The sequence below is a fragment of the Pleurodeles waltl genome, chromosome 5 (assembly GCF_031143425.1).
Source record: "Pleurodeles waltl isolate 20211129_DDA chromosome 5, aPleWal1.hap1.20221129, whole genome shotgun sequence".
In the NCBI taxonomy this organism is placed as follows: domain Eukaryota; kingdom Metazoa; phylum Chordata; class Amphibia; order Caudata; family Salamandridae; genus Pleurodeles; species Pleurodeles waltl.
The window spans coordinates 717338612-717362229 of NC_090444.1; positions in this window are offsets into that span (position 1 = coordinate 717338612).

Sequence of the window (23618 nt, forward strand, 5' to 3'; positions counted from 1 at the left end):
TGAAGGCGCCGGTGACAGCCCCGGACTCTTCGGCTGAGGCGTGACAGTTGGACTCATCTCCCACGTCTTCTGGCGCCGTGACGAACGAGACCTCGACCTCGAACGACTCCTCGATCGGCTCCGCTCCGAACGGCGGCGAGAGTCATGACGGCGCCGAGAGTCATGATGACGCTGCTTCTTATGTGTTTTTGGGAGAAGCATGGGAGGAAACCTTCTTGTGTTCCCTCTTCTTTGCCTTGGCTAAGAAGAGCTTCGCCTCGCGTTCTTTCAGAGCTTTCGGATTCATGCTCTGGCACGAAGAACAACCTTCAACATCATGTTCGGAGCTTAAACACCAAATACAGTCCGAATGGGGGTCGGTCACTGACATCCGACCCCCGCATTCCCTACACGGCTTAAAACCGGACTTCTTCAGAGGCGACATTGTAACTTCGAGAAATCGTTACAGTTACCAACGGGCCAGGAAGAAAAACCGTTGGCGTCGAAGCACGGAAAAAGGAAAAACTGACGTCAGTACGCCAACGAGGACCTCTTATTGGCACGTTGACGTCAGACGGAGTCACATGGAGCCGTGCCATTATGACGTCCTCGTCGACGTAGACAGCTAGGAAGAAGACTTTCCGTCGGATGCTGGCGCAAGGATCGAATTCATAAGGTGAGGAATCCACAGGTAGTTGTATCCATCAGAAACAATTTTACTACACTCCCCACCTCGTCAGTATGTGAATGCACAATTTTTACCAAATGTACATGTTCGCCCTTACATAATTTTAACACTCTATAACTAAGTTGTTTTTATTCAAAATGTTTTGTCACAAAACACAAAACTATTCAGAGTGTAATCTTCATCACGTTTTAACCACTTAACATGCACTCCACAATCATATCAATCAAGTACCCTAAGTACAGATTTCCACTACCCAGTCACTCATATTATAAAACATCAGCCACATTATATCCAGGACTTGGCACACACTCATGTCAGACACTGCACTTATTTGCTTGAGCTTGGTGTAGGCATACATAATATATGGCATGGACTATATGTGGACCACAATATCAGTGCTTATTTCCACATTTATTTTCTAAAATAATGTTTTTAAATGTAGTCATACAGTACTCACTCTGAATGCCATTTACCTTAGTATTCCACATTGACACTACCACTTTCTTTAACATGCGTGGAAAAGGGACTGGACTGCATTTCCCACATTACAACACATGGTAAATGGTCAAATGTGGGAATAAAAAAAGGTGGATACCAGATACAACATACTCAAGTATGGAAATGCATTTGGTAACTTTTTGTACCTTTTTGAAACACAATATATCTCCAAGTAAACGATTTACACAATTTTAGAAATCGATATTTAATGAAAAAGACTACCAATAATCTTCCTCCTTCAGCTATTTGTAACTAAATATGTACAAAAAATGAATGAGGAAAAAAATCAAAGTCCAGAGGAGGGGGCGGGTTGGTAAGAATAAAGACTGTCTTATCACAGACCTTATTTTAAATGGTAACCAAGGGTATAGGTTAGTCATATAAAGTAAGTAGATTTTATTTTTAAAACTTAAATAAGTTATTTTGAATGCATTGGATACAAAATAGATTGGCAATCAAATTTGCTTTAGTGTTTTTATTATTTTTGTAGCTCTTAATCTTCTTCATACACTGTAGACATGACACAAGAATTGGAAAACCATGACCAGCCAACGTGTTTCGTCCCATGTGGTGTGCGTTTTCAGGGCAATGCACCAATGAGTAATGATGGGTTAATATCTTCAAATATCAGTCTAAATAGATGAAAGTATTTCAGTTTGTCCATGATGAGTATTTTACAGGAAAATGTGGTTTCTGAGTGTCTAGAAGTTATCAGTCTGCTATCAGTCCTCATGGTAGATAGGGTACTCCATGGTTTCATTCCTGAACCCTGTTAGTTTCAGGAACCACTTGATGACAGGCCAGGTTGTAATTTTTTTAGTTGGCATAATTCTTCTGTACCACATATGACATCAGCAAAGTTACAACTGCAGTTCTGTCACTGCGCTGTTTTTATGTATTGAAGCATCGGTTACTGTCTCACAAATATCTAGGTTTACGGTTTTCAGGTAGATGAGATATTTGTCCCATTTGGCAAAGGACAGCTGTCCAGCAGAAACAAAGGGACTAAGTTATAGCCTGATTTTGAGTTTTGCAAATGAGCTACTCTGTCACAATGTGATGGATATCCTGTCTGCTTCGTTACAAGTGTATTGTATTGTAATGCACCTGTAGTAAAGCAGAGTAATAGAGTAACCAGTCTGTAAAACTCAAATTCAGGTCCAAAATCTAATATATCATTTATGTTGAGTCTATTTGTAACATTTTATATATTTGACATACTGAAACCTACTTTGATGGATGTTTAACTAACTCACAAACATGCAAGATATCACATCAGTATTTTGTTCTAGTTCATTATATCCCATAGCACTTGTAATAAGATTGACCAGATATGCATGATGTTTGGGATGGAGTAACCTTTGTCAAAACTGTACAACAGCCAAAGATATTCTGATGTAATATTAAAAATTGCAAAATGTAAAGAATGAGAAATAAAAACATGCAAAGTTTTATAGGTCAATACACTAATCCATGGCCTTCAGCTTACCCTATCGTCAGAGTCACTCCTGAGGTGTGGTGTTGCCTCAGTTCGCTGCAAGGAGCCTTTGGATGAGTCTCTTTCTGTCTGCCAGCTGCTTTGGGGGGGGGGTCCCTGAAGGGAACACAACCCAGGGTGGTGTCTGGTTATCCAGAGCGCATGTCTTCCCTGGAGGATGAGCTGTGCAATGCTCTGTTCTCCCTCTGAGGACCCGAGGGAGGACCGTAATTGTGGCGCTCCCCTCCAGACTCAAACTGGAAATTGTTGGGAGGCAGGGGCACCAGCGAGACCCCAACTGGCACACATCCCACAGGACCAAATCATTGCCTCACAGCCTTAGAGTATCATGATGGGAAAACCTAGAACTACCAGGACCCTGGCCTCTGACTCTGGCGCCTCGGTACCGTCCTCGACCTCCATTGACCACACCATGGGTCCTTGTAGCACCTGGGTTTTCCGGAATGATCAGACTCAAGCCAGTTTACTGGTAGTATAGTCACAGTAGTTGAACATCAAGTGTGGTTTAGCATTAACTTACTTTTCAAAATCAATTTGAAAAAAGATACGTTTATTTAAAATGTAAAATATGTCTGACATGAATATTCTCTCACTATCTCTCACAATCATTTTTAAATAATCATACATATTAATGTAAGGGCATTTCAAATCTGCAGCTTACCTGTCTCTCCCCTCACCCCTACAGCTGGCTGTAGTTGGTCAGGGCCCATTTACAAGGATGTCCAGTTCCTCATGAGTGAAGTTGGGGGTCCTATCACCTGCTTCTTCAGCCATGATAGGTACCAACATCAGGAAATGAACAGCAACAGGTGAAGAAATCTGCTGCACTTGATGTTTAGGAGGCAACTTACAAAATGGCCCTTAAAAACAGGTACACAACCATGTGAAAATTACATCAATGGATGCGGACACAACGTACTTTGAATTCCTTCGATCACAGACCGTTTTAGCCAAGGAGGGACTGTGAACACAGGAAAAGGTAGGTACAGTCTACACTTATTAGTCCACTGTCCATGATGGATATGTTAGGCTTTCGTCATGTTACATCTGACACCTTAAAGTTACATTGTTACCAAAGGCTATGCCTGACAATTTGGCAAACAAGAGAGCATTTTCACCGCTAGCATTCATCATCCATATAGTTGCTTGCATCAAAAACAACTATTATGTCTACAATACAAAATATAGATATAGACTATACGTCATATATAATGTATATCAACCTTGATGGGGGTTACACCAAATAATATAAAAAAATATCAAACACTGTTCAATTATTTTTCTTACCTTAAACAGTATTTTTAAAGAAAGCATATCAATATATTTGGAGCTAGAACATTTTTAAATTAAACGTAGGAATCTTTTTTTCACGAAATAAATTATAAATATTGAAAAGTAGTGGTTTTTATTAGAAATTTAAAAAATATATAGAAAATTAATAACAATGTTTTACTTTCTCATATGTATTCATGGTTAAATGGAATAAGTTCTGAAAAATGTTGAATCATGTCCAAGATCTGTGTGTAACATAAAGACTTGCCACTCTGCACTCATGTATTGCAGATATGGCCATCTACTGGCATAGGGAAGAAGAATTTCCCATCAATACAGCGAAAGAGTCTACAAACCTCGTCCAGGACTGGAAAACATAAAAGAAAGGTGCACTATTAAGAAGTATAGGCTGAACCATAACACTATTCAAACCTTTGATGTACGATTAAAATCAGAAGTGTCACTGGATATAAGAATTCATTCTGCCATTCCACCCATTGCAAGGATAATGGTAGTGCTACACTTCTGTGCAACTGGCTCCTTCCAGTACACAGCTACTCCAATGGAATGTTGCAGCAAATGTTTTTGCTGTCCTCAGCTAAGCCCAGGATGTTGTGCTCAGACTTATGAAAGATTACATGCAATTTCCAACAGATAATGAGACATTCAACAATATCAATGTCAAGTTCTATGGCTCGAGAGGCATTCCCTATGTTATTTGTGCCATGTTGCACTTGTGCCAGATTATGACCTGGATCAAGTGCTACGCAATAGGAAGCCATCAATGTGCATGTGCTTTGTTTACCAGATCTCTACATCACCAGTGTATGTGCAAGGTTTCCTGGCTCCACCCATGACTTGCTAGTGCTGCGCAACAGATCCAAGCCACCACAGATGGCACACCTTGCATTAAGGAGGGCTTGGCTTGTTGGTAATTGTTAGCATTAGTGTTGTGGTGATATTTGATTTGAAAGATTGAGCCTTAGAGACATATGTTAAACTATATTTTCTTTTGCAACTATTTTTGAGGCGACTCAGCTTATCCTAGCCATACATGACTTTTAACATCACTGAAAAATGCAAGGGACGTCCATTTCAACGTGTCCCATGTGTGAAAAAGGGAGACCGTGGAGCTGGCTTTTAGGCTCTTGAAGGTTCGATTCTGGTGCCTGGTCAATTCTGGAGGGGCTCTTTAGGGAATTTCAAAAAGACAGCTGTCTTGTGTTTTAAGCTCCACAACATTGCCCTGCACTGGAACATTCCCTTCATTCCTAATGATGACTACTGGTGGGAACTTCAGGGAGATAGTGGTAAAATGCATCAGCACGATGACAGTAATGAGGATGAAGGCAGTGACCTGAGGTGTGAACTCATTGAAAACATCTTTGCCTGATTGTAAGTGATCCCAATTAAAACTGTGTGTACCAAAAATTGGACATATCTATTTTACAAAGTATGCCACTGATGCAAGAATTACTCTTAAGGTTATTTAGGGAAAAGACATGAAAAAAATCAGTATGTACATTTTAATGAAAGTACGTTAGCATATATTCGAAATGTGACATAAATCATTATAGATGACTTTAAAGATGGGCATGGTATTTGAGATTGTAACTGTTACAGACCTTGAAGTTTTTTCTTAGAAACAAATACTAATTCAGTTTTTGAAATGAAAGTGTTTCTCACAAACATATTAATATGTCTGCTTAATCCTTCATCTGTAATATCTGTAATCTGCTGGAGAACTAGCAAGTCACTTCTGGGTAGGTCCTGCTTTAGCCCTGTCAAATCAGCCCTGTGATATGGACTTGTTGGCCAAGGGATTATCTGTCTTGCTGCACAACAGCTGTAATGGCTGTGGTTGTCAGAGAATCCAGGACAGCAGTGGCTGTGTCGGCGGACACAGGGTCTTGCGGGGGAACAGATGTACATAATGGGGACAAGACTCTCCTGGTTGTAATAGCTGTAATGACTTCAGGGAGAGGCGTAGGAACTGGCCACACACTGCTGCCTCTACTGAATGATTCAGAGCTTCTTTCTTCAGACAGAATGGTCCACGTAGCTGAAGCTAAGGAGTTAGGCCCTGATGTTTGAACTTGAAAACTAGAAAGTTAGCAAAGGATGCAGTATTTGTTTTAAATAATATATACATTTCTTAAGTTAAAGTTGGTCAGACGGGCTACTACATCACACAGATGACATGTGCCCACAAATGACCCAAATGATGTTCATTACAGATGTTTTCATTTTTATTAGTGTTAAACATGTTTACAAATATTAATGGTGAGTGAAGCTAACCTGGACTCACTGTTTGAGGCTGCGAAAGTGTGGATGAAGTTTAAAAACTAAAGCCCAGATTTATACAAGCTTTGCGTTGAATTAGCATAATTTTTCTTACGCTAATTTAGCGCAAACCCAACTCCATATTTATACTTTGGCGCTGGACCCATCTAGGTCCAAAGTTATGGAGTTAAAGTCATTTTTTGCTAGCAGGAAACTATCTTGCGTCAATGAGATGCAAGGTAGGCGTTCCCTGGCAAAAAAATGACTCTAAGGCCCAGGTGCCTTATTTATCCTCCAGTGCAAAAATGGTGCACGGGAGGGAGGCGGGCCTAAATAATGGCACTAAGCTTGCTTACTGCCATTATTTAACGCCTGGGTCAGGGCACGTGTTAGGGGATCCGTGGGCCCATTTCCATGGTGGAACACCATGGAATGAGTCCACAGGTGCCCTCCCCAGGCCCCAAGGACACCCACACCAGAGGGACAGCAGAGGATGGGGGACCCCATCCCAGGTAAGTATAGGTAAGTAGAAGTAAATATTTTGCATTATTTTAAATGCCATTGGGGGCCCTGAAATGGGTACCCCTACATGGCACTGGGTGCATGGCCATGCCCAGGGAACCCTTGTCCCCTGTGCTGGTCATTGGGGTGGTGGGCATGACTTCTGTCTTTTATAAGACAGGAGTCATGTGGTATGGTAGGGTTTGTGTCAAGAAATGACACTGGGCTGGTTAGAGTCATACGTTTTGGCCCTAACCAGTCTAACGTCATTTTTGGTGCAAAACCCCCTTCTCCCATACCGCCACCCCCACCCGGCTAACATTATTTTCCTTGACGTTAGCCCGCCTTTTGCGCCGGATTGCAACATTCCATAGCTAAGATGCCCAGCCGGCATCTTGGAATGGGCCTAGCCGGTGGTAAACGTTTTCACACAAATCTGCGTTAGCGCAGTTTTGCGTGAAAAAGTATAAATATGGGCTTAAGGTTGTTTCACTCTTATGTCCCAGGCTCCATGTTACCATGCCTTGGCAACAGTCTGTGAAGTTGTATCTCTAAAACAGTTCTACGTCAATAATCTAATGTTTAAACTATCCCAGCCTGGTTTTGGAGTTTTTACAGGACACACAATATCATAAGATAGTAACACTGAATGTGCTATACATTTTTAAAAAAATGAAGAATGCCTGATTAGTATTATAATCATTTAATCGTTTCAAAGTCCTTAGATGTGAAACATGAATGTAACAACTTATCTGATAGTCAGTGTGTGAAAGTCGGACTTGTGTGAATCATTCTGGTCAGCAGATACAGGTCAATTTGCAGTGCGTTTGATAGGCCTAGAAATACACCCCTATACTCCAACTTAAAGGTAGACGAGTTCATGTGTGTGCTTTAAATGAAAATGTGTAAAGGAAGACATTTTCATTTTAGAGGTACAAACGAAGGATAATTATTTATGGCGATAATGTGTGTTAAAGGAAAATCTTAATTATTAGCTAAAAAGTGAAAGTGTTTGCCATTCTTTAGCTTTTAGTTATAATTCTAAAGTTATTTTTTGAGCAAAGAAGCAAAAAAAAGAATAAAGATAATTTCCTGTAAAATAGAGATATGCAGTGTTAAAAACAGCCAGACATGAAACATTATATAATGTTAGTAAATGGATTCATCTATCATAACTTCTACTACAACATATTACTTGTTTTATATACTGTGCAGTGTTATTAGATAATTGTTAACATAGGTGTTACAAACAGAAGGGAGTGTATTATACTCAACATAGGATAGCATTCTAGACATGTTTGAATGGGTGTGTTTTCTCAGCTGTGTTAAACAAAAAGGTGTAATACAGTGGAGAGATGGTAGATATCCATTAGGAAGGGTTTGTATGCATTTAATTGTGACAGATATTCTAGTTTTTTAATAAGTTGTTGTGAGTGGAGGGATATATGTTAGAGAATAGGGGTACCAGGGTGCAGAGAGAGTGAATTTGTCAGTGCCAGAGAGGTACTATTTGTACCTACCAGTCTCCACTCTGCCTGGAATCCCGCAATGCCATTAGTGAGGATTATGGACAATGCCCCCTCCTCCCAGGACATGAGGTTGAAGAGCCTGGAAGAGCCAGCTATAGCTCCCAGGGTATCTTGGTGTGCCATGAAAGCGAGGGAATGTGCTCTCATCTGCAGATCAGTCCACCACTTGTGGATGTTCTGTGAGTGTCTGGTTTTGGAGACAAAATTCACCTTATCCAGTAGTCTGTACCACACTTGCCTTATCTTCTTCATGGCTGCTGCATGGTAAAGGGCTACAAATAGCTGTTGCTCATCCCTAACCATCTCATCCACCATAGAAGTTAATTCAGAAACGGGGTTGGCTTCTTCCACACATTGTGAAAAGAGAAGCAGACTTAAGTCTGCTGTTGGTGCGTTCTGTTTTGAATGGTAAATGGATTGTGTGGTTTAAGCTGGAGGCTGTAGGTGGAAGTGTTGTTAAGTTGATTTTGAGCAAGTACGTTTTGACAGATATGTAAATCACACATGAAAGCATACACAGGAAGGGCAGGCAGTGGGACTTACTAGATAATTCAGAGGAGATAGAGGTATCGAACTTCAAAGGCACCAGAAAACATCCAGAGCCCCAAAAGCACCCAGAGATCAGTCAGGCAAAGCAGATGTAGTGAGGGAACCAACTCGACCAAGGGTCTCAAAGCTTAGGAATCTAAGAGGAAAGGAAATAAAATAAGGGAAAAGAGGAATCACAAACCAGGGAAGGGAACAATACCGCAAAAGTGAAGACAACCAAAACTAAGCAAGAGCAGGAGTTACACAATAAGCGTAAAGTGACCAGAAACCATATTGCTAGTTTGTTGGCTTTTATAGCGACCAGGAGGGGCTGTGGTTCCTCTACTGGGCCTGACCTGGAACTCTGTGTTCTTGGCACTGAGTGAAAGCCAGCTGTCAAAAGTTAGTATTCCACAGCCTCTAATCCTCCCCTGTCTTTTGTGACTGTGTGGGATAGAAATGAACAGACTTGCACTTATGTCTTATTCCCAGTATGTCCATGGATGAAATCCTGACAGCTCTTTGGCATTCACAGTATCATTCACAATATCAGGAAGGATTCTATGATGGAAAGAAAAACTCACCTGTAGTTTGAGGAATTCATTTGAATCGAAAGACAAACTTAGGCCCTCATTTCGACCTCAGCGGTCTTTTTTCAAGAACGCCGAGGTACCGCCGTGCTGAAGACCGCCAGTGCAGGCAGTTTTCCGTGCAGGGGATTATGACTGCTGGCAGCCCTCCGTCCTTTTTTGGACGAAGAGCCGCCAGCAGCCATACTGGCGGTCGGCGGGGAAGTGGAGGCTGCTCCACCTCCACCGCCCCATCATCAGAACACTGCCCACCGAGTCACGTTCCATGATTCGGCGTGGCGGTGTTCTGGTGACGGGGTGCTGGCAGCAGAGCAGCCCCAATGGATCCCGTTCCATCCCGGAGGATCAACGGACAAGGTAAGTTGATCGTCCATTAGGGAAGGGGGGTGGGGGGTGTTGTGTGTTGTGTGCATGCATGGGGGTGTGCGTGTGAGTATGTAGAGGAGGTGTGTGAGTGCGTGTATGCATGCAGGGGCGTGTTGTGTGTATGGGAAATGTGTGCGTATATGTCTGTGTGCATGTGTGCGTGTATGTGTGCGGGTATGTGTTGTTGTAGTGTATGTGTGCATGTAGGGGTGTGTGTATGTGCATGTTGGGTGTGGGGAGGAGGTGTGTGTATGTGCATGTTGGGGGTGTTGGTGGGGAGTGGGGTCCTGCCACCTTTGGGGTGTGGCAGGGGGGTGGAGGGTGTGGGGGGAGGACTCGGGGTGGAGGGTGGGTTTAGACCCCTATCAGTGCCAGGGAAGAAATTCCCTGGCACTTATAGTGCCTTCTGCCATGGATTTCGTGGCGGTTCCAAACCACACGAAATCCATGGCGGTATCCACGGTCGTGATACCGCCGGCGGTCTGGTGATGACCGCCGGGCTGGAGACCGAAGTCTCCAGCCCAGGGGTCGTCACCGCCTTGGCGGTCAGAGTGGAGAAGTGGCGGATGACCATAATTCCATTTTTTTTTCTACTAACCATATTCTTTGATTCAGTTAACGTTACCGAATCACAAAATGGGTTTAAAAAGACATAGGGGGTCATTACGACCGCCAGGGGTAATGTAGCGTCCGTACCGCCAACAGGCTGGCGATACGGAGGCCCTCATTACGACCGCGGTGGTAGCGCTGCAGTCACACCGCTGGGACCGGCGGTTTCCCGCCGTTTTAGCCCCGGCGGTGATAATCTGCCAGGGCAGCGCTGCAAGCAGAGCTGCCCTGGGGATTATGACACCCCTACCGCCAGCCTGTTTCTGGCGGTTTGCACCGCCAGGAAGAGGCTGGCGGTAAGGGGTGTCCTGGGGCCCCCTAACAGGGCCCCGGCAAGCTTTTCACTGTCTGCATAGCAGACAGTGAAAAGAGCGACGGGTGCTACTGCACCCGTCGCAGGGCCGCAACACCGCCGGCTCCATTAGGAGCCGGCTCCTATGTTGCGGCCTCTTCCCCGCTGGCCCGGCGGGCGCAAACTTGGCATTAATCCGTCACGAAACATTGAAAAGTTACTTCCTTGTGAGTTGGGGTGTGAATATAAAAGTTTGTTTTGGAGTAGGCGGTGGTCCAGGGAACCAGTGAAAGCTCTCAAAAAAACTTTTAAAAAAAAGAAACTTTTCTTTTCAAATTCAGCCTCACTTCCTTCAAGAAAAACTGTCTGTATTTAAAAAACAAATATCTTATTGAACGGCGATCACATGGTTGTCTGCTGACCCCAGCAGAGCACTATCCCTCTGACGGCATCCAATCATAGCGAGCCGCATTGCCACTTACTTCATGAATACTGATGAGATAGGGCAGACTGCAACCAATAGGATTTGGGATTTTGTGAACTGATCTATCAGTACATAGGTCAGTTCACAAATTTCTTTTTCATTCCCAAAAACTTGTTGGACAATTTGCAACCACTTTTTGCAAATGGAAATTACATATGTCGAGCCCATGTTACTAACATTGAGAACTTCAAGAGGAAATGGAGCCAAACTGCTTTACATTGGTAGCCTGAACAGTAACAGGGCAGTTTTCTCTTCTCTTACCCTGCAGGCTACCAATTGTTGCCTGCCTACTTGTTTCTTCCTTTACTGTTCAAAAGAAAGAGTTACACCTTTAAAACAAATTTAAAGGTTCAACATGTCAGAGTTTGTCAGTGTTCATGAATATCAGCAAAGATCTTATGGAGTAGAACACTTTTTTCTGAGTTTTCAGATTTAGAATCACTATTTCTCCATGATACATCCCCCCACTATCCCTTGGACTCAAATCTGAGAATAAAGACGATGGTGCAGGGAATCCTCCTGCAAGCCATACACTACAGCTGGCTGGCCAACAGTCAACATACTTCCATTCACCTTCGATAAAATACATTCCTTCATGGACCTTATTGTGGTAAGGGATGCTTTGTAGAGTGCCATTCATATCATTTGCTGACACAGGAACCATTGAAAACAGGCTTAAAAGCAACCTGTCAGAATGTATAAAACATGTTATTCCAGCCTTTGTGATTGATGCTTTTCAACAATCACAACTGATCTGTTTTTTAGTCTGACTGGCTTCTAAGAAACCAATCATAATGGCTGGCGCTCCCTAGGCCTTCCTTGACCATTTTGGAGGCTCGGTAAGGAGTCAGGAAGTACAAGACACTGCAGAACACTTCAGATTTTTAATGAATGGATTTTTGCCCACAGAAATGGCCGGGAGCTCAACTGGAGAGACACCAAATGGAGGCACCTTTAATGGAAGGAAACCCAAAGTAAGCACCCACACCACCCTTTGCTGTTGGGATGGGAAATGAACAGGCTTCAGAAAGTGGGACACTGTAGCCATTTCTAAACTGGGTAATGTAAAGGAGGGTCTGAGACTGAAGTCTTTCTTGGAACTATAAGATGAATATGAGTTGTCAATCACTAAGATAAATAAATATTTGCAGCTAACACATGCCTTGGTATCTGAAAATGTAGACTGTGTAGAGGTACCAGGCTATACCCCCATGGAAGGCAAGTTACCGATGAAAGAGATATCTTACAAAACTGTTTCCCAGATATTCAAAATTTGTATTAACAAAGTCACTGAAACCCTGCGGAAAGTCAGAAAGATGTCACAGATGGATCTTAAATCCCTGCAACAAATCGATGGGAAAGTGACCCTAATGTATCCCAGAGAGGTAGCTACAAAAGCTAGACTGAGATTCGTTCAATTAAAGTTCCTGCATAAGGTTTATTATAGAAGAAGACTCTCCAAGATGAGCAGGGCGCGGCCCCCTACATGTAAGAAATGCAATCTGCTGGATGGAAAGATCTTGCATATGTTCTGGTAGCGTTCAACTAGAATTTTCGAAATAGTGCACAGAGTCCTCAGGCGGTGAAGAAGACGCGGTGCACACGGGTACTGTTGTGCTCAGGGAAGGCAAGCTCTTACCTCCTCCAAATTGGGACAGCAGGACATTAGGACAGTCTTTGTCGAAGGGGTCCACCACCTGTGTTCCAAGAAAATCGCTCATTGCAAGGAGAGGAGTCCAAGAGAACCGGTCGTCGACTTAGAAGGTGCCTGAGTGTGCAGGGAACTAACTCCGTCACTCCACAGGAGATTTCTTCGGTCCTTCTGGTGCAGGATGAAGACAGGGGGTCCCTAGAGATGGCACACCGTAGAAACTGTTGCAGTTGCTGGCTGGAGCTGAAGTTGCAGAGGAAAAGTAGCCCTTCTGGATACTTTGTTGCTGTTACAGTGGTTCCTGGAGCAGTCTACAGTCGATCTGAGGTCAGAGGATGAAGAAGTAGTTGCAGAGGATGCCTGCTGGAAACTTGAAAGTAAATTCTGAAGAGAAACCCACAGGAGAGACCCTAAAAGCCCTGAGAGGGGGATTGGCTACCTTATCAGGTATGGACCTATCAGGATGGGTCTCTGACGTCACCTGCTGGCACTGGCCACTGAGAGGCCTCCAGAGTGTCCCCACACCTTGGGAAACAAGATGGTGGAGCCCCCAGGATGCATGGAATTGGCTCCCCAATACCCGATTTGGAATGGGGGAACAATTCCATGATCTTAGACACCTTACATGGCCATATGTGGAGTTACCATTGTGAAGCTACATATAGGTACTGACCTATATGTAGTACACATGTGTAATGGCGTCCCCGCACTCACAAAGTCCCGTGAATTGGCCCTGCAGTATGTGGGGGTGCCTTTGCTAGTGAAGGGTGCCCTCACACTTAGTAATTTTGCACCTAACCTTCATTAAATGAAGGTTAGACATATAGGTGACTTATAAGTTACTTAGGTGCAGTGAAAATGGCTGTGAAATAGTGTGTGCAATGGCAGGTCTGTGGAAGAGTTTGTCTGAGCTAATTATGGGTGGCAAAAGAAATGCTGCAGCCCATAAGGATCTCCTGGAACCCCAATGCCCTGGGTACCTAGGTACCATATACTAGGGACTTATAAAGGGGGGTCCAGTGTGCCAATTGGAATTGGTAAATGAAGTCACTAACCTATAGTGACAAATTTAAGAGCAGAGAGAGCATAAGCACTGAGGTTCCGGTTAGCAGAGCCTCAGTGACACAGTTACGCACTACTGACAACACACACATCATGCCACAAACTATGAGCACTGGGGTCCTGGCTAGCAGGATCCCAGTGAGGCAGGCAAAACACACTGACATATAGGGTTTTCACTATGATCACTGAGGTCCTGGCTAGCAGGATCCTAGTGACACTGTAAAAACACACTGACACACAATCACAAACAGGCCAAAAGTGGGGTAACCATGCTAGAAAGAGGCTACTTTCTCAAATAAGAAAGTAGCCTTGTAACCATGTCTCAGGCCTGCCATTGCAAGGCCTGTGTGTGCAGTTTTGTGTGCAGTTTCACTGCCACTTCAGCTTGACATTTAAAACTACTTGCAAAGCCTTAAACTCCCCTTTTTCTACATATGTAACCCCTAAGGTAGACCCTAGGTAACCCATAGGGCAGGGCGCTATGCAAGTAAAAAGCAGGAATGTACCTATGTGTTTTGCATGTCCTGGTAGTGAAAAACTCATAAATTCGTTTTCCACTACTGTGAGGGCTGCTCCTCTCATAGACTAGCATTAGAACTGCACTCATATACTTTTACGTGGTAGATTCTGATCTGTAAGGAGTAGTCCTTTCATGTTTGGTATTGCCAGAATAGTAAAAGAAAATCCTACTTACTGATGAAGTTGGATTTTATAGTGCTATTTTAGAAATGCGGTTAGGAAAGTAAGCATTTCTCTGCATTTACTGCCATATGTGCCTTATAGCCTGTCTCCAATCCACGTCTGGCCAGTGTTGGTTGACATCTCCACTTGTGCATTCCACCGAGACAACTACAAACACAGGACACTCAGTCACATCTGCATTCATCTACATGCTGAGTGGGTCATCGTGGGCAGGAAGAGTAGATGGGCTCACACTTACATTTCAAAGGCCAGTGGCCTGCCCTCACACAAAGGACTGATAACTCCCCACAGGGATCCTGGCAGACAGGACTGGGCTGAAAGTGGAACTTGTGCACTTCAAAACAACTCTTTGAAGTTTCCCCCACTTCAAAGGCATTTTTGGGTACATAAACTGGGTCTCTGACCCCTTCAAATCAGGCACTCTGCACCTACAACTGCACCCTTTCAGAGGAACTACCTGGCTGCCCAAAACACTCATCTGGACTGCTGCCCTGCTTGTTGTCCTGCTGCCCTTCTGGCTTCTGACTCTGCTGGAAGGACTCTGCCTTCCCTCTGAAGTGCTCTCTAAGGGCTTGGATTGAGCTTTCCTCCTGTTTCTGAAGTCTCAGGGCCACCAAAGACTTCACCGCTTCGGGAAAATCCTAGTGCGTCGAAAATCAACGCAAGGCCTGCAGACATCGCTGCAAAGCCTGCATCGCGGCTGAGAAATCGCCGCACCCGCCATCTGGAATGAGGAAGCACCGACTTCCCAAATGGAAATTCGATGCAGCACCTGCCTTGCAATGGAAAATTAGACATTTGCTCCTTCTACCAGCGTGTCAAGGATTTTCAGCACATCGCCCCTGGGCATCAAAATATCCCTGCATCGCAATGATGAACCAAGATTGCATGCCTGAAAAATTATGCAACCCTTTTCAGCATGGAAAGAAAGATGCATTGTCTGTGCTGCTTCAGAAAATCCAACGCAACACCTTATTTCTCCACGCATCGCCTCCTGTGAGGTCCCCGTGGGTCGTTATTTTTGAGGCATCTCTGGTACTGTGTGGTACAAAGAAATAACTATTGATTTCTAAGGATTGAGACTCTTTTAAACCTTTTAGAGATGGTATTTCAACTTGTGCTTATTGGATCTTTGTAGTCTTAACCTTATTTTATTCAGATAAATATTATCTATTTTTCTAAACCTGTGTGGTGTATTTATGTGTTTTTTTCATTGTGTTACTGTATGATTTATTGCACAAATACTTTACACATTGCCTTCTAAGTTAAGCCTGACTGCTCAGTGCCAAGCTACCACAGGGTGGGCACAGGATAATTTGGATTGTGTTGTGACTTACCCTGACCAGGATTGTGGTCCCAACTTGGACAAGGGTGTATACCTCTGCCAACTAGAGACCCCATTTCTAACACTCTGTCAGTGGGTGCATGAGCCTGTTTCTGAGTGTGTGCATGAGTCTCTGAGTGGGTCTGTGAGTGTCTGCATGAGTACTTTAGTGGGTGTGTGGATGCATGAGCCTGAGTGTGTGCATCAGTCGCTGAGACTATTAGTGTGTGCATAAGTCTCTGAATGGCTCTGTGAGTTTCTGCATGAGTACCTCAGTAGGACTGTCAGTGGGTGCATGAGTCTCAGAGTGGGCCGGTGAGTGAGTGCATGAGTCTGAGTGTGAGCATGAGTCCCTGAGAGGGTCTGTGAGTGTCTGAATGAGTTCATCAGTAGGTGTGTGAGTGGGTGCATGAGTCTCTGAGTGGGTCTTTAAGTATATGCATTAGTCTCTGAGTTGGTCTTTATATGTGTGCATGAGTCTCTGAGTCTATGAGTGCGTGCATGAGTCTGTGAGTGGGTCTGTGAGCGTCTGCATGAGCACCTCATTAGGTGTGCAAGTGGGTGCATGAGTCTCTCAGCGGATCTGTGAGTGGGTGCAAGAATATCTGAGTCTGAATGTGTACATGAGTCTCTGAGTGGGTTTGTGAGTGTCTGCATGAGTAACTCAGTGGGTCTGTCAGTGGGTGCATGTGTTTCTGAGTGGGTCTTTGAGTATCAGCATGAGTACATGAGTGGGAGCTTGACTTTCTGAGTGGGACTGTGAGGGTGTGCATGAGTCTCTGAGTGCTTTTGTGAGTATGTGCATGAATGCATGAGTCTCTGAGTGCTTTTGTGAGTATGTGCACGAGTCTCTGAATCTATGAGTGTGTGCATGACACTGTATGGGCATGTGAGTCTCTGCATGTAACAAAAACTGATGCACACCCAATTCCAAGGGCAGACAAGCTAATTGACAAATTAGGGGCAGCCAAATATATGAGTACCTTTGATCTACATCTGGTTACTGGCAGATAGGCCTGACTCCTGAAGCATAAGAAAGATCTGCATACTCCACTCCAAGTGAGCATTACCAGTTTATTGTGATGCCTTTTTGATTAAAGAATGCCCCTGCCACCTTTAGGGGGTTGGTGAACCAAGTCCTGGCTGGGTTGGAATCCTTTAGTGTAAGTTATCTGGATGATATTGCTGTCTACAGCTCCACCTGCCAGGACCATCTGATCCACCTTGGGAGGGTCCTTCAAGCTCTGCAAAAGGCAGGACTCACTATCAAAGCCAGTAAGTTCCACATAGGGCAGGAAAAGATTGTATACTTGGGCCATCTGGTAGGTGGTGACCAAGTTCAACCACTATAGCCCAAGATCCAGACAATTCTGTCTTGAGAGGATCCAACCACCCTGACTCAAGTCAGGGCATTCCTTGGCTTGACTGGGTAACATAGGAGATTTGTGAAGGGTTATGGCACCAAAGTGGTCCCCCTCACTGAACTTACTTCCAAAAATATGTCCAAAAAGGTTAACTGAACAGTGAGTTGTTAAAAGGCTTTTGACACTCTGAATGATGTAATGTGCTCTGCCCGAGTCCTGAAAGCTCCAGATTACTCCAGGCACTTTATTGTCCAAACAGATGCCTTTGAGCATGGGATATCAGCAGTCCTAGCCCAAATGATAAGGGACATGACCAGCCTTTTGCTTTTACAAGCAGAAGACTACTCCCCAAAGAACAAGAATGGAGTGCCATCGAGAGGGAAGCATTTTCTGTGGTCTGGACCTTGAAGAAGCTGAGGCCATACTTCTTTGGCACTCACTTCATAGTTCAGACAGACCGCAGGCTCTCAGGTAGCTGCAACAAATGAAGGGTGGAAATCCCAAACTGCTTAGATGGCCCATATCTCTATAGGGAATAGACTTTAAAGTGCAACACAGACCTGGGACTGCCCATGTTAATGCAGATGACCTTTCCAGGTACTTCCACTTAGAAGATGAAGACTCCCTAGGGGAAGAATAGTTTTATCCACTTTTTTGGGGGGCGGTGGGGAGTGAGAAAGTGCCTCTTTTGACATGGTTAGCCCCCCACCTTTTGCCTGGAACATGATGTGGTTTCAAACTGTAATTGCCCTGGGCCCCTGCTAAACAGGTTCCTAGGGACAGATCTCTTTCCTCAAAACTGTACTTTGATTGGCACGTCAGCCACGTTTGTAAGTCCCTAGTAAATAGTACCCCTGGTATCTAGGGCATGGGTACTGAAGAGGGCCCTTCAGAGCTGCAGCACCAATTGTGCCACTCTGAGAGGCGCCATTCCAACTTAATGCAAACTGCTATTGCAAGTACATGACAGGGTGTGTCCACAGTTGCAGACTAGACATGGTACTCACCATGGGTTCCATGTCCACTAACACTGCATGCAATATAGGTAAGTCACCCCTCAGCTAAGGCAGGGTGCACTATAATGCATGTGAGGGCATATGTGCGCATGAGCAGATATGCCTCTTCTGTGTCTTAGCCAATCCTTAGACATAGTTAGTGCACAGAGAAGCCATAGCAAATGCATGTGCTGGACACTGGACATTACAAGTTCCCCAGTTACATGATGGCCTCTCTGAACCCTGGGTTGTTTGGTATCAAACAACTCAGAACATTAAATATACACTGATGCCAGTGCAGGATTTATCATAAGATGTTCCCAGAGGGCACCTTAGAGGTGCCCCCTGCAAAACCTAACACCCTAGGCAAGGACAAGGCTGCTGACTGGTCTTAACCAGCCTGCCACCACCAGACACGATTCTGGACTCCTAGGGTGAGAGCCTTTGTTCTCAGGAGCAGGAAGACAAAGTCTTTCCTGGGTGGAGGTGCCACACCTTCTCCCCCAGGGAGGCATCCTGAAACAGTGATCAGCTTCAAAGACTTTGCCATCTTTGAAATCTGACCCTCCCTCTGCTGATAGCAGTAAAAGGCAGTCCAGCGGTTTTACCTCTACTTTGGCAAGGAAAACCAGTGGGAAACTTAGTAAGAATTGGAGGACAAGAAGACCAGGCCAAAGAAGACCCAAGGCACAAGAACGGAAGTCCTGCTGCACAAAGAAAAAGACGCAAAACCCTGCCTGACTCGACCATCACCACTGAGGTGTCGCCTGGAAGCCTGGAGGACTCTACAAAACACCAAAGCACCTCCAGCCTTCTAAAAAACCCAACAAACCTCTCTCAGAGTGAAGGTGTCACTCTCTTGCACCCTGCAGGCAAGGAACCCATGAAGTCCGGTTTACTGACCTGCTGCTGACCAGCAACCCATACCCAGCAGCCCAGCCAAAAAACGTACAAATGCTCTAGCGGACAAGACCTGCCAACGTGCCAAGGTTGGTGGTAGTAGGACTCTCTAGGGCTGTGGCATACCAGTACCCAGGGTACCAGGGACTTCAGGACACCTGAGATCCACTCCCTGAGTGGCCCTGCTGACCTGCAATCCACCCTCAAATCTGCCTGCCCCTGACCTTGAGGACTCCAAGACGCACGACACCTGCCTGACCTAACTGCACTGCACTGACCTCCCTGGCCCCTGCACTGACAAATCAGCTGTGCTCTTGTGGTCCCCAAGCTCTTGCGACCTCCCCCCTCCAAGGGGACCCCACAGACTTACCTTTAAGTCCCTATGTGCAGTGTGTTTCCAAGTGGCCTCTTTCTCTGTGCGCCAGCTCCAAGACCTTCAGCCACAGCTCTCCCTCGAACCGGGAACTACCTGAATGTCTCCAGCTGAACCATTGGACTTCTCCACAACCTAAAGACAAAAGGTGACACTTGTGAGAACATTGCCTGGTTTTATATGCATAATTAAAAAAGTACTTACCGTAGAACGATGATCTTGTTCTTAAAAATGGCATAAAAATCTATATTACTTTTGAAAATTGGTCTTGAGTTATTCTTCGGAGTGTGTATCTTCATTTATTGATACTGTGAGTACAACAAAGGCTTAGCACATCTCCTGAATTAGCCTAACTGCTCACCCACACAAAAACAGCGCATTAGGTGGTCTGCTTTTTACTTCTGGATACCATGGTGGGGTTGCTTGGACTCTGCACAGTGCATGTCATTTTCATACATTATATGGAGAGCTAGCCTCCAACATGCATGAGTCTTTGAGTCTCTCATTGCATGCATGAGTCTCTGAGTGGGTCTGTAATTGTCTGCATGACGACCTCAGTGGGTGTGTGAGTAGGTGTATGAGTCTTTGAGTGGGTGCATAAGTATCTGAGTCTATCAGTGTGTGCATGAGTCTTTGAGAGGGTCTGTGAGTGTCTGTATGAGAATTTCAGTGGCTGTGTGAGTGGGTGCATGAGTCTGTGATTGGGTCTGTGAGTGTCTGCATGAGTATTTCAATTGGTGGGTGAGTGGGTGCATGAGTCTCTGAGTGGGGCTGTGAGTGTGTGCATGCATGAGTCTGTGAGTGGGTCTGTAAGTGTGTGCATGAGTCTCTGAGTAGGTTGTTGAGAGTGTGCATTAGTCTCTGAGTCTATCAGTGCATGCATGGGTCTATGAGTGGGCGCATGAGTCTGAGTGTGTCTGTGAGTGTCTGCACAAGTATCTCAGTGGGTCTGTGAGTGAGTGCAAGAGGGTCTGTGAATATCTTTTTTTTGCAATATTCGCAAATACACTGTGACGTAACACGGGGACCCTGCTATGCGTCACAACAAATTCGCAAATGTTGCACCTAGGGCAAAATAAACATTTCCTTTGACGTTTTATGCTCATACTGTGTCCAAGGAACAACCCCATAAACAACTATGGGGTCAGGTTACATTCAACCTGACTCCTTATATCAGTCTTCCATGTTTTTTTTAAGCCCCGGGAATTGTGCTAGTATTATAAAATGGCAGCCAGAACTTTCAGCTCAGGTTACGACCAGCCAGTCACTGCACGTCTATTTGTACACACATTCAAGAATCGTCGCAAATTCATTGCAAAGTATTTGTGCTTCTAGATATACAAATGTGGATTTACTTTAGTATCTAGAAAACTACTGAACGGATTTACAACAAATAAGAAAAAGCTTGATCTGCAGACCAAAAGCTACCCTTTTGCAAAATTTGGTATAATTCAGTCCAGCGGTTCGGGCTGCAGGCGTGTCTAAAGAGTCTATAGAAATTAACATGGGAAACACATTTTTGTCCCCCTTTTTCTTGGCCCCTACTTGACAGATTACCCTGAAACTTTCTATGCACAACAAGACCCAGCTTGACACTTTGTGTGGAAAATTTCATGATGATTTGTCAAATTGCGCTTAAGATATAGCCAAGTCAAAAAACACTTTCTTTATGAAAACTAGGTCTTAACTATAACTACCTACTGGTGATTGTCAGTAGGTGATTTTATATATATATATATATATATATATATATATATATATATATATATATATATATGTATAGGTGTGGGGGCAAGTGAACAAGTTACCATAGACTAGACTGAGGGGCACTCAGCACTGAATTGGCCCTGTCTGTATTCAGCTGAATGAAAGCAGTGATGATCGGAGGAGAGCTACAGTACAGGGTGCGGGGCCAGGAGCTGGAAGAGGGATGGTGGTAAGCGAACACACTGTTTTAATTACCTTTGGCTAGGTGGTCTGACAAAAATCTACTTTGTAATATGGCAGTGGTATACAATTATGTGGATGTAAAACTAATGTTGGAAAAGAAATGTGCTCGGTTCATGAAAATTACAGCTTCAACTTTCAACATCCGAAAAGCTGAGCCTCTGGTCTTCCCACAGGACAAAGCGCATCAGTAGTACTGAATTTCAGTACTATAACCCTGTAACCAGATCATCATGATCAAACTTTAACGGTTGCTAGATATCAAAGGACTGATCCAGCAGTAGGTAATGGCAACTTTGAAAGTTAGTGGTTTAGAGTAAAAGCATATCATTAATTTAAATAGTGATGTTGCCAAAGCTGGTATTCTGACAGAGGTGGATCAAACGGTTGTCTGGTAACCAATGTAAGGCATTGCGAAATGCATTCCAAGGACCTTAAATGAAAAAAAATACATTTTTTGTGCCTGTCAAGCTGGAAAAAGAGATGGCAAGGCCTCTCAATAGGCCAGGCTGTTTAAGGGAAAATGGAGGCTCGCCCATTGGTGTAGTTCTTCGAAGGTCACACCACATCCTTGACCTTCAAATGATGCAGCTGGTCGCATGTTTCTTGCATTTCTATTAAGCAAACTGGGCTGAAAGACTTTTTTAGTCCATAGCAGACTCATAAATTTGATTCAATCACCACATAAACTTCAGTGAATTTGCTCCTTGCTGTTGTCTTCAATATCATACCAGCTCCCATCTTCCTCATCCCTCTCCTCTTCTTTCCTTTACTCATGTATTCTCGCCTCTTCTGAGTTCTGCTCTCAAATGTAGTTTACTTCTTAATCTTTCAAGAAGGATAAGCAATGGGTCTCCTTCAAATAGCAGTCTTATTGGCAGTTGCCCAACGTACCAAATTTGTGTTCTACCCATCCAATTCAGAGGTGCGAGGAAGTGCGGGGTTTCAGGAGACGAAGCCTTAGATGGCTTCTTTGCCAGAAATATTTTGCCAACTGTTCTCCCACAACAGAGCTGTGGTGCGAATAGCAAAAAAACACGAATCCCATGCGCTGAAAGTAAATAATCTGAATCAGGGCCATTCCTGTTTTATTGCTTTTCAATAATAAACTTCAGCTTTGGGAGTTTGGTATTGAAAAGTAAAAACTGTGCCAAGAGAGTGAAACAGACATGGCGCCTGCTCGGCAAAGTTCAAACAGGGCAATAGTGGCCACAATGAAGGCTTCAGAGATGGTGATATCTAACTAGGGGTGAAGGTCAGCTGACTAGCAGGCCTGTGGGCAGCCTGCCAGTCCTGAAATGGCCCCACCATGTCTGGCTCCTGTTAACAAACTTTCTTCAAATTGTGTGGCAGAACTTGTTCTAAATCCATAGTGACTATAATAAATTAGCTCTAAATGGCTACCACAGTTTTGTGGGTAACAGGGAACCAGGGCCAATCAAAAGTCAATTGCTTTCTTGTTTTTACATCCCTTGGTTATGAGTCTCAGGATTTCTTTAACAAACATTCTAAACTCCAAAAGACATGCTATGTTGCAGTGAAAGTCTTAAACTAGGTTACGTCTTAGGTGACAGGTGGCCTTCCTTGTCAAATATCCTACAGTTATATTAAACTGTAAACTGTGAAATATACCCGTGCCATATAGTAAACTGTGCATTAGCTAAGGAATCATGACATTTTCTTTTAGTCAGTGTTACTTCAAGTAAACTGTGAATTGTGACTATTTGATCAATTATTGCTGAGAAACAAATCAATATGTGTTTGATCAAAAAAATGCACTTCCATTCACTGGAAATTTGGTGGATATTGCCCTAGTTATTGCCCTAGTTAGTTTTTAATCAGTATTCTTAGAAGTCAAAACAGTATGAAAAAACTGGGAGCCCATCGATTCTACATTAATTTGGATGGTAAAGCCCACCTGCAGTGCTTCTTCCGCACTGGGCCTGGCAGCGGCCAGGCCCTGAGCCAGACCCTGTGCCACTGCACCAACGGTGCACACACTTTGACTAAGCATAGTGTAGCAGCCCCTGGGTCCACAGTAATCAATGAACAGTTGCTCTGTTATTTTTTTATTATTTTATTTTTAATTTGCAGAAAATAATTTGTTCAAAATAATTGCAGAACTACCCACAATTTGTACATATGTGTACACAAAATCAGATCAGTGAATCCTGGAAAAACAA